This window comes from Prionailurus bengalensis, chromosome D4 (genome assembly GCF_016509475.1).
Source record: "Prionailurus bengalensis isolate Pbe53 chromosome D4, Fcat_Pben_1.1_paternal_pri, whole genome shotgun sequence".
Classification (NCBI taxonomy): domain Eukaryota; kingdom Metazoa; phylum Chordata; class Mammalia; order Carnivora; family Felidae; genus Prionailurus; species Prionailurus bengalensis.
The window spans coordinates 8833003-8844248 of record NC_057359.1 but is presented as its reverse complement, the minus strand read 5'-3'; positions in this window follow the sequence as shown (position 1 = coordinate 8844248).

The window sequence follows — 11246 nt, the reverse complement described above, 5'->3', positions numbered from 1 at the left end:
GTGCCTGGCACGGCCAGCTATTTTGGGAGATATACCTACATCCTTTCCATCTCTCTGACTCCGCAGCCAGATCGTGGCACACACCATCCTGTTTCCTCTGTTTCCTCTTGGGAAGTGCTTTCTACATCTCTGCCGCCCCGTTTCGTTGTTGCTGGCCAGGCTCGAGGCCTCGGGGCTCTGGGTCTGCAGAGGAGGCTTGGTTACTTGCCAGGCTGCGAGGACGGGCTCCCCTTGAGGACTGTGTCTGAGACACTAATGAGATCTCTGTTTAACCGTGGCTGTGAGCTCTGCCGGCAGGTGGGGGAGAGCAGAAACACCTTGCACAACAATTAGCTTTTCACAGCCATTAGCAATTTGTAGTCATTAGCACCATGGAAACATTGCAAATAACACTCAGGAAGCAAATACCACTCTGAGCTGGAACAGGGCTTCCCAGCCACATCAGTCCCTAGTGAGTCAGGGGTCTTACAGTGTGATACACCTGTGCTTGGTCACTGCTGCAAAGGGGACCATACGACCCAAAGTGCCTCTGTTCCTTCCCATCACATCTCTGAAAACGGCTGCATCAAAGCTCATGATTTGTTGCAGTGAATACAAATCTTTCAGAAGGAAAGCCCAGAAGATGAAGTGCATAATAAGGCAATTCTGAACTCCTGCACAGACCCAGAAATCTAAACTGCATTGGAATGAATGGTATGAATAATTGAAATGCAATTTGAATGAAACCCCAGCGCCGTGCTATGATTTAGCCCCAAAGCTGTTCAGAGCCACACTGCCCAACACTGGAACCACCTATGTGTCTTACAGTAGGGTTTGGTTAAATAATTGTGCTACACCTGTTTAATGGAGTATAACACAGCCTTTAAAAATAATAGCCTGGAATTTGGATACCATTAAAAAGGTTAGAAAATACTATTAACGTAGGATTTTTTTTTCTTTGTAAAAATGATTCACACCTAAAAGGGTTGTTTTTGACTGCCGGGAATGATAATGGATGGGTTTTAATTTTTGTTCTTTTGCTTTTCTATTTTATGCTCTTTTTCTAAAATAACTGTGTATACATGTGTAATCCTTTTGAATCAGAGAAAGCAAGAGAGAAAAGGAGCTGAGTGAGGCAGTATGCTTTGTCTGGCAAAGAGGATTTAACACAAATGCAAAAATTTTAAGCAAGTACCTTATTGAAGTCTAACATGCACAGAAAAAAATACACAAATACTAAGTACACAGTTTGACTCTTCACAAGGTGCATAGACCCAGGTGCAGAATGAATCTTAAGTACAGTGGTGGTTCTGCTTGTGGTTCCCCACCATGAATCTGGATGGTGAACAATTAGAGTAGGAGAGGAGTGGACAGGGGGTCACTGATCCCCATTCGCAAATTGGAAGCCGGTGACGGTGACTCTGGGAGGAGAGGTGGTGAATCTCTGTTTTACAGAAGCCGCCACGGAGAGAAAGGGAGGAAGAGTAACTTGAATCCCGAGTGGAGAAGCTCAGGGATGTCGCTAGGCTGTCAGGCTCTGGAATCAGTGCTTCTCCAAGAAGAAGAAACAACAGCTGGGCAACCAGCAGAAGGCCGGGACCTTCCTAAGGGCTTGACGACTAGACGGTAGAGAAGGGATGGAGAAAGGTGTATAAGGGAAGTTGGGAAGGCTTACGGGTTAGGAAAGAGTAATAGAAAAACCAGTTCCTGGCAACGTGTATAAAAGGTAGAACAGCGGGGAAATTAGAAAGTCTACCTTTGTGCACTGAAGGCCCCTGTGGAACTGAAAGTTGCTCTTGGGGCTAATGGACCAGGGCTGCAGAGCACAAGAGCTCTAGCCTTGTTCAGAAATCACAGCTACGTGGGAGAATGGGATCTGACCTGTTTTTTCTTTACATCTACTGATGCATAGGCAAGCACGGCACTCCTTATAATCCCCTTCACCTAGAAAAACACCCCCACCCCAAATCTTCGCACAGTTATCAAACTTATCCCTCCCCCCCCCCCAGTGAAATAACTACTCTGTGTGAACCATGCAGAGGGTGTATTCTGGGCAAGGGGTGCCTCTGGAGAATAGGTGGTAAATGTTGAGGACTTTGGGTGATGATGGCATAAAAGCCACCCCCCACACACACCCCAAAAGAAAGTCAGCTGGGGAGGACCATGCTTGGGAAGTTTTCATGGATGCCATTTTGTCAAAGGCATGCGCCTACGAATTGATTTTCTTAATTAACTCAGTGGTGGCAGGTTGGCATGCATACTCCTTGATCTGCTGACAGCTGGATGTGATACTTTGCAAATACCTCTGGTTAGGTCGTAACGTCCTGTCTTGTCACTTTCAGATTTGCAAGGATAGGGGCTCTGTGGTAAGTCATTTCTACATCCCAGTGCATCCTAAAGTGCCTGGCAGGTACGACACGTTGACTAAATGCTTACTAAATGTATAAAACACACGTCCTGAATTTTCCAGGACAATGCCAATTTAAATACTCCATTGGTTATATATGCTGATTTAAATTCAGAACCGTTGATCCCTGTAGAGTTTGATCTAACTGTGGTTGGAGAAAACTGGTGAGAATTCTCAGGAAATACTTCTCAGTGGTAGCTGCAATACCAGTCAGTGTTGACAGTTCTTCTGTACCATTCTTTGGCTCTAGTGAGGGTCAGACAGAAATAAAGAAGTTCCTAGCAGGGAGGGAAGCAAGAATATTGTAAAACCTAAAATTGAATCCTAATCTTCATGCTTCAGCAACTTCAGAAATTTGTTTGTTTGTTTTTAATTTTTTAAGTATAGTTGACACACAGCGTTAAATTAATCTCAGGCGTAAGCATAGAAATTCAACAAGTTTATGCCTTAGGCTATGCTCACCACCAGTGTGGTTATCATCTGTCACCCTACAACGCTGTCATAGTCCCATTGAGTATATTCCCTATGCTGTGCCTTTCACCCCCATGGCTTATTCATTCCATAACTAGAAGTTCATATCTTCCACTCCCCTTCACCCAGTTTGCCTGTCTCCCTATCCCTCTCCCCTCTGGCAACGGTCAGTTTATTATCTGCATTTATGGGTCTCTTTCTGCTTTTTGTTGACTTCTTTTTTGTTAGACTCCATATATGAGTGAAATCCTATGACATTTGTCTTTCCGACTTATTTCACTTAGCGTGACACCCTCTATGTCCACCCATGCTGTCGCAAATGGCAAGATCTCATTTTATGGCTGTGTGATATTCCACTGTGTGCATAAACACGTTCCAGAAGTTGTTATAACCAAAACACCTCCTAAACAAACATTTAGTGACTCTTCCTGAGTGCCAGGATGATACCCAAAGTTAAAAATGCAAAAGTTAGACACCGAATCTACAGACATGAACTAGAAAAATGATAACACAAGTTGGATAGTGTTTGTATCATGTAAGATGTGTTTGGTTACAAGTAGCAGGAAAAAAATTGTGGGTAAAACAATAGAAATTTTTAATCATCTCACGAATTATCAAAGTCTAGAAGTCATTGGTTCCAGATTGGTTCAGCAGTTTAATGATATCATCTAATCTAATGATATCATTCTGTCTTTTCACTGTTTTATCCTGTGCCCTTTGGCTTGTTGCCTCATGATCACAGAATGGCTGCTGTAGCTCCAAGTATCATGTTCCCATGCAATTACATTCAAGTCAGGCAGGAGGGAACTGGCTGTTACTCTTTGTAGCAGAAAACATAAATCTTGGGAGAAGATATCATCAACAGATTGTCTCTTTAGTCTCACTGGTCAGAATTGGGTCACATGCCAGCTCCCAAGTCAATCATAGGGAAAAGGGAATGGAATTGCCATGTTTGGCATAAACCAATTATGTTGCATTCTGTCAGGCTGGGGGAAAGTTGCTCTCTTCCTTGAGCATGTTCCACTCCTTAGAAATGGGGACTTCATGACCTAAAGAAGATAGAAAGAAGAGAAAGTCACCGACTGTGTGTGCCCCTGGCTTAAGCTTAGAGTTGTGCCAGGTCAACATACCTGATTTCTCTGATTTGATGCCCTGTCTTCAGCTCTCAATCCCTTTTCCAGGGTAAGGCAAACAGTCCAAGGGTACTGGCAAACCCTGGCTCTTCACGAACACTGGCCTGAGTGCTGTCAGACTCTGCTTTGGCCCCATTCTTCTTTTTTTTGTTGTTGTTTTTAATTTTTTTAATGTTTATTTATTCTTAGAGACAGAGCATGAGCAGAGTAGGGGCAAAGTAAGAGAGGGACACAGAATCTGAAGCAGGCTTCTGGCTCTGAGTTGTCAGCTCAAAGTCCAATGCAAGGCTCTAACTCACAAGCCATGAGATCATGACCTGAGCCGAAGTGGGACACCCAACTGACTGAGCCCTCCCAGGCCCCCCCAGGGCTTTGGCCCCATTCTTGAGCTCTCTTAACCTTAACTGCTCAGTCTCAACCAACTCTTAAAAATGCAGCTTGTTGATGTGAGTGGGAGCCTGGAATGCTGGAGGGGAAGGGTGAAAGTCAGGTCAACAGAGGAGAGCGAAGCTGATTTTCTTCCGCAGACACAGAGCTCCCTTGAGGATTCTGAACCCCCATGACTTCTGAGTGGGAAGACGGAGAAAGCCCTGCAAGACAGCCAGGATTTGCCACGGATGCAGCTGAAAAGTCTGAGAAGAAGGACAAGTAGATTTTCTTCTTGACGAGCACTGCGTTCTACTTCGTAGAAGCACCCAACAGAGAACTAAGGAGTGGTCTTGAGTCTGGGGAAGAAAGTCAGGAAGCACTTAGAGGACATATTTTTGAAGGGTGTTACTTTGGCCAACACACCGATAGGCACAGGTTCTGCAAGGAAGTGTAAATTTACTAGTACTGTGTGTAATATGATACGATACAGTGCCAGGCAGTGCAATAAACGCAATACGCAACAAGGTAGGGCATGTAATAGGTAATGTAACCTAATATAATCCTATCTGTCAATACAATACACTATAACAGTAACTAAATTTTATTGAGCACTCATCCTGTGATAGACCTGCTACAATGTACTCTCCTTGCATGACTACTTACCATATTCACAGTGCATGTTCCATTAGGACCCAGAGATTGGTAACCTGCCCAAAGCCACTTCATCAGATGGTGGACTTGAGACTCTAGGGCCCAGGGCTATCTGCCTCTGGTTTGCCTTTTCCCTACTGGGGTGTTAAGGAATGTTGTGGTGACAAGACCAGGTGGTGGCAGCAGGCAAGACGGAGAGAGTTGAAGTGAAAAATAGCTCATTCGGCTGGCTAGGGAAATAAAAGAAACAACACCAAAGAGTTATTTTAATTCTGCCCAAATGTTCAGAGAACAAAATAGTTAAAGGTTTCTTGTTAAACACAGTTCAGGAGAGTAAAGAAGAGGAAATGCTGTACCGATAGGAATTATACAAACAGATAAACTTCTTTTTCCAGCATAGAACCATGCAAATTTATGCATGCATTATGAAGGTCTTGCAGTTCATTTGTACAACTCCACAGTCATTCTCTACCTGGATAGTTGGTTCATTTCGTCACTAACTCCAGCGCTCACTTTATTCTTTCTTTCCTCCATTTATTTACCTAGTCACTTGTCAAATGTTTATTCAGACTCCTTCATGCACCCCTACCAAAAAGGATAATGAAGGTTTAAGACTTAAAAACAAACGAACAAACAAACGAACGAACAAAAACCAAAAAGCTGTGTCCTCTTGACTTAGATGGGATGGAATTAAGAGATAGAGATTTTCTTCTTTAGTTCTGCTTTCAGCTCTCCGGTATTGGGAAGGGCTGTCTGCTCTGGACAGACCTCCTTTAGTTCTCTGGCATTGCCATACTATAGAGAGTTGCCTGTCCCTGATTTGTGGCTGGGACACTGTGCAGAACAGAGGACGTATCTGATGCCCGGTGTCTGTCTGTCTGTCTGATTGGAGCATATCCTGGTTCAGGGACCTCCTGTGAGTTTCCATAGGACCTCGAAGACATCAGAGTTTCCTGGAACTAATGAACACAGGTTGGTCCCTTTAAAATTTCCCTCCCCAGGGGCACCTGTGTGGCTCAGCCAGGTAAGTGTTCGACTTCAGCTCAGGGCAAGATCTTGCAGTTCAGGAGTTCAAGCCCTGCCTCGGGCTCTGTGCTGACAGCTCAGAGCCTGGAGCCTGCTTTGGACTCTGTGTCTCCCCCTCACTCTACCCCTCCCCCACTTGTGTTCTGTCTCCCTCTCTCTCAAAAATAAAACATCAAAAATAATCAAAATTTCCCTCCCACCTAGGGAGGGCACTAGACTATGGGTAGGGCAGGTGCCTGGGAATTCTCTAAGCCCATTCAAGAGCTACCTGTGGCAACTGGATGGCTGATGGCCATGTCCCTGATCTGGCCTTTTGTCTTGACTCGCAGATCCGAATGAAGGTCTCATCTCTCCAGAGCATTGCTCTCTATACTGAAAACCTAGCAATGAGCAACATTCTTTACCCTCTAGAATCGTCCACACTTCTATTTGGCCTCTCTTAGAGTTCCTGTTACACAAATTCCTCAGACTAAGACACTCCCCCCACCACCCAAAAATCATCCCATCCTGAGAAGGTGTACCAGATCACCCAAGAGGACCTATGTCGAAATGGCTTGCTACAGTGATGGCAAATGCCCTAAGCAGGTTTCTCCATCTGAGTCAGGCAATCTCCATAAGTGCCATCCCATTACAGCGATGCTCTAGAAAAATGTGTATTGGTGTGATGGAAAGGACACTGGAATGAAACTCAGAACACCACCCCCACGACCACCACCACCAAAGCCTGGGTATTTCTTCCTGCCCTTTGCTATGCCCAGAATTTCTCTACAAAATAAACAGTTCAGATTAAGATAAGGCTGCAGATCCTGTCAAGCTGGGAGAATCTATGACTTTTCGAGGGTTTTGTACATTATCTGCTTTGGCCGTTTGCACTGAGAACCAGACTTCAGAGACTTAGCACACCCTAACGTTCATTCAAGTGGCCAGTGTGTTTGGGCTCAGTGGTATACATCTACCCAGCGTCTCTGGCCTTTGGAGTGCAGGAGGTAGATGGAACTCCCACCCTCGTCCTGGGGGAGACACAGCAGTTACTTTACAAAAGGACGCTATGGTCTCTGTGGGAGCCAGTCTGTCCTCGTGGCAGAGGGCACCCTGAGCAGAGGACCTACTCTGCACCTCCTGGGCAGAATGCTCTGCAAGCCCACAATCTCAAGCAGCTAGGAATGGAGAGAGGGCAACAGTCAGTTGCGGTGTGCTTGTTTGGAATCCTAAGTCCTATTTGATCTCAGAAATTCGGAAGCCTGTAGGACCTGGAAATGCTAATGCCCACGGGCAGTGCAGTGTGGTGGAAAGAGAACTGGCTTTGGAATCAGTTCTGGTTTGAGTCTCAGCCCTGCCCTGACTGGCTACGTGACTAGGAGCAGGTCTCCTCAACCTGCTGACTGTGGCTTTTCTTGTCTGTCCAATGAGGAGAATTGGGTCTTCCCTGATAATCTCACGCACTGGTCTTGGTTACTTTTCCGGCACACAGTGTACATCCCCTCCCCCCAGTAGTCTCCGTCATGGTCTAAGGACATTATTAGGGCAGAATAATGATAAAATTGATACTAGTTTCTGTAGCAAATACAACATTAATAACTTGCTACCAGCTGTTAAGCTCCTAATACCAGACACTCTGCTAAGGATTGTAGAAACATTATTTCATCGCCTGAGGTCATCTGGCTATGGTAAATCTTCGGGCAGGGCTTCACACAGACATCCTGAGTTCAGAGCCAAGATCTTAACCCTATGCGTGCTTCATTCCTCGTGACCAATCAGCCAGATTTCTTTGTAGTCCTGACTGGCAGAGAACGAGATGTGCTGGGTTCTCCACGAACATAAGTAAACAAAACCAATTAAATCCTTTAAAACAGGCGAACACAGCAACTTTAGAATATCGTATGTTAAAAGATGTTTTGTGGAGAAGAATGAATAGGGAAAAAATGGGATCCTATGTTCACTAATAGTTAAACAACACTGCCTACTATCTTAAGTAAAGCTTTCTCTTTGGCTCATGCAAAATGGACATCCAAATCCAACCATCCACCCCCCTCCACCATCTCTAAAAGAAATAATTTGTGAGCACCTGCTTTGCTCCAAGCCCCCAAGCAGTGGTCAGATCCAACAGTGAATGAGGTGTTTGTGCCCTCCGGGATTGTTCCAGAGGAATATGTTAATAGGTATACAGTTAGATCATGAACGTCCTGTGTTAGGCCATGTGCAGGGTACCAAGGACAAGTAGACAATAAAAAGCTAACACAGTCTGAGATTATTAACGAAGCCTTCCCAAAAAGGTGACAGCTAAGTTGAGTTAGAGTCAAACGGTTGCAAAGGAGAAGATGAGGCCTTGGTTGGGAAGGACGAAAAGGAGCAGCACACTTCAGGACGTGGGAGCATCCTATACGATGGCTAAGAGGCAAGAGAGGCGAGATCCAACCAAGGAGCCAAAGGAAGTTCCAAATGGCTGGGGAACAGGGTCCAAAGACAGGGTTGGTGAGAGCTGAAAAGGAGGGCCATATACCCCGCAAAAGAGTGAATTTCATTGCAATCACATCTGGAATTAATTGAAGGGATTCATGCCATGGGGGATGGGGGGTAGAATGTAGGTCAAAATGGGATTCGTGTGTTTTGAAGGGGATTTTGAACACAGCATGGAGAATGGTTTAATATGGCGGAAAGGAGGAGGATAGCATACAGAAGATAGAACCCTTTCGAGAGCATTTGGAATAGTCCAGCCCAAAGATGAAAATGACTCAGACTGGGATTCTGGCAGTGGGGCTGGGGAAAAGTGGGTGACACTGAAGGAGGTTGAGAGAGGTGCTGTGATCAAGACTGAGTGAAGGTGTGGTGAGGGAGGGCACAGCTCAGGGTGGCTATGTCTATGCCAGGCTCTTGGTCCCTGAGAATAAGGGCTGATATGTTTTGTTCCAGGTTCTTTCTAATTGAGGTAGAATTGCTTTGTGTCCCCAAATTTATGAATCCACCCTCATATATATATATTATATATTATATTTTATATTTTATATTTTATATTATATATATATATTTGTCTTTAAGTGTATTAACTAGGGCAATGTGAACTGCTATATCACACTCAAAATTTACAGTGGTTTATCCTCATAGAAGTTTCTTTCTTGCTCATGTGGGACTCTTTGCAGGTAAGCCAGTGGCTTCTCTCTGCATGCAGGTTCAACAAAGCAGACTTCTTTCCATTGTATGGCTTTGCCACTCCCTAGGGTCCCAGTGTTCTTAGCATTCATCTAGTAGAGGGGGCAAGAGAGAGTGGAGAAAGTATCTTTGCTGCTTAGAAACCTCATTTATATATCCTTAGTGAGAGCTTGTCACATTTAGCTTCTCCTAGTTGACAGTTGTTGACCATAGGAATGACACAAATGTTTCATTTCTCTGGTTCAGATAGTGATGGAGGATGACACTCCTCGAAGACACAAAGGACAGGGAAAGGACAACTCAGGAGCTTTCCATCACAGGTGAAACCATGACCATTGTACTGTCACTGAGCAGAGGGTATGGAGATATGAAAGATGGAAATTGTGGGTTTAAGTTCTGGCTCCATCAGCAACTTAAAGCATGACTTGTGCAAGTCATCTTGCTTCTGTGGACTCCAGTTTCCTCATCAGTGAAACAAATGGATTGGGCTATACCAGTGTTGCCCCAAGTGTGTTCTGTAGAACACTAGTTCCATGAAAATCTATGGGAAAATCTTTTCTGGGAGAATAGTTTTAAGAAATACTATGAACTTGAAACTTCTCCTTGAGGGTAGTCAAGGCTTATAGACATACTGAAGGGTCTTGGAAATCCTGTGGTAAGGAACCTTGTTTGGGTTTCTTTACATTGACTTCTTCTAACCTTGAGATGTGGAATTTACATTATTAATTTCCAAAATTAATGTTTTACCACAAATCATTGGGGCTATAGTACAGAGAGGTTTGGACTGATGTCAGCAGAATGAATTCTCTCAGTAGCTAAGCCTCAATAAGGTGAAAAGGAGAAGCTGAGAACCGTGGTAAGAAGGTAGGCACCTTTCATGTGCCAAGAAGCTATGAGGACACTGACTCCACACCTAAATGTCCCTTTTCTCTCATTATGGACCAATCTCTAGACAGTGGAGTCCCTGCATGTAAGTGAGGTTTGTTGCTGCCTGTGAGACTCTGCCTAGACCCCTCCACTGTTCTGCATGGATCCATCTCCTATGGACAAGCTACTGGTGGAGGTCCTAGATGCTCATCAGTCCCACAGATCAGAAAAGGACTTTGTCACTTGTGGGGTGATGAAACTGAAGGGAAATCCACCTCCTAATCAAGATGGGGCAGGAAAGGTGAATTGGAAATTCCCTTTTGAGCCAGAGCAGTGGTGGAAATCCCATCCCTCTTATGTGTCCTTTGTCACAAGAGACTGTAGTTGATGTTGTTTGTCCACCTCTCAACTCCACAGCCCACCTAAGCTCACCCAAAGCTGTAGAAAGTTCCAGAAAGCTGACGGCTTTCCCCTCAAGCATCTGCCTTGCTTTTTCTAATCCTGAAGGATTTCTTCAGCAGAAGCTTCTTCTATGGCAGGCAGACACAGCCCAGACGTGAGGGAGAGTTAACTCTTCGACACCAGTTCCCAACTAAGAGGACATGTGAGCTGGTGGTTACATGCCTCAGTCTCCCTATGCTCCTCTCGGGCAATTTGGAGACATATTGTACATATCTTCACAGAGTGTCCCCAGTGGGATTGAGCCCCAATTGCCCACTTAAGGCAACCCATGTTTCATCATATCTTTTATTGGTTTTTCTTCCTTTTGTGTCTTTCTCCACTTTTTAGTTCTTCCTGCAATTACCACTTGAGGAAACTATCAGAATCCAAGCCCTTATTTGCTTTAGTAGAATCCATAGCAAGATAAAAATTTGTTCATGGGATGCTTCTTAGCTGGTCACTAGACCCCCTTCTTGCTCTAAAATTCAGTGATCACTTATTTGGCCACTTGGAGTGGCCAAGTCCTGAGCCTAGTCCCCATTTTGACAAAAAGGCTGAGAAGGGAGAAGATTTACCACCTTCTGAGTTTAATTATTCATCCAGAGAAGTACTTTTGTTTAAGACTAAAAACAGTCTATATGTCTGGAACCATTTTTTTTTTCAGAGCAGCCCAAAGCATTGGGGAATTGTGAGCTGGTTTCTGGGACATTTTAAGAACTTAAAATAAGGAATGAACATATTTATATAAGTTAAAC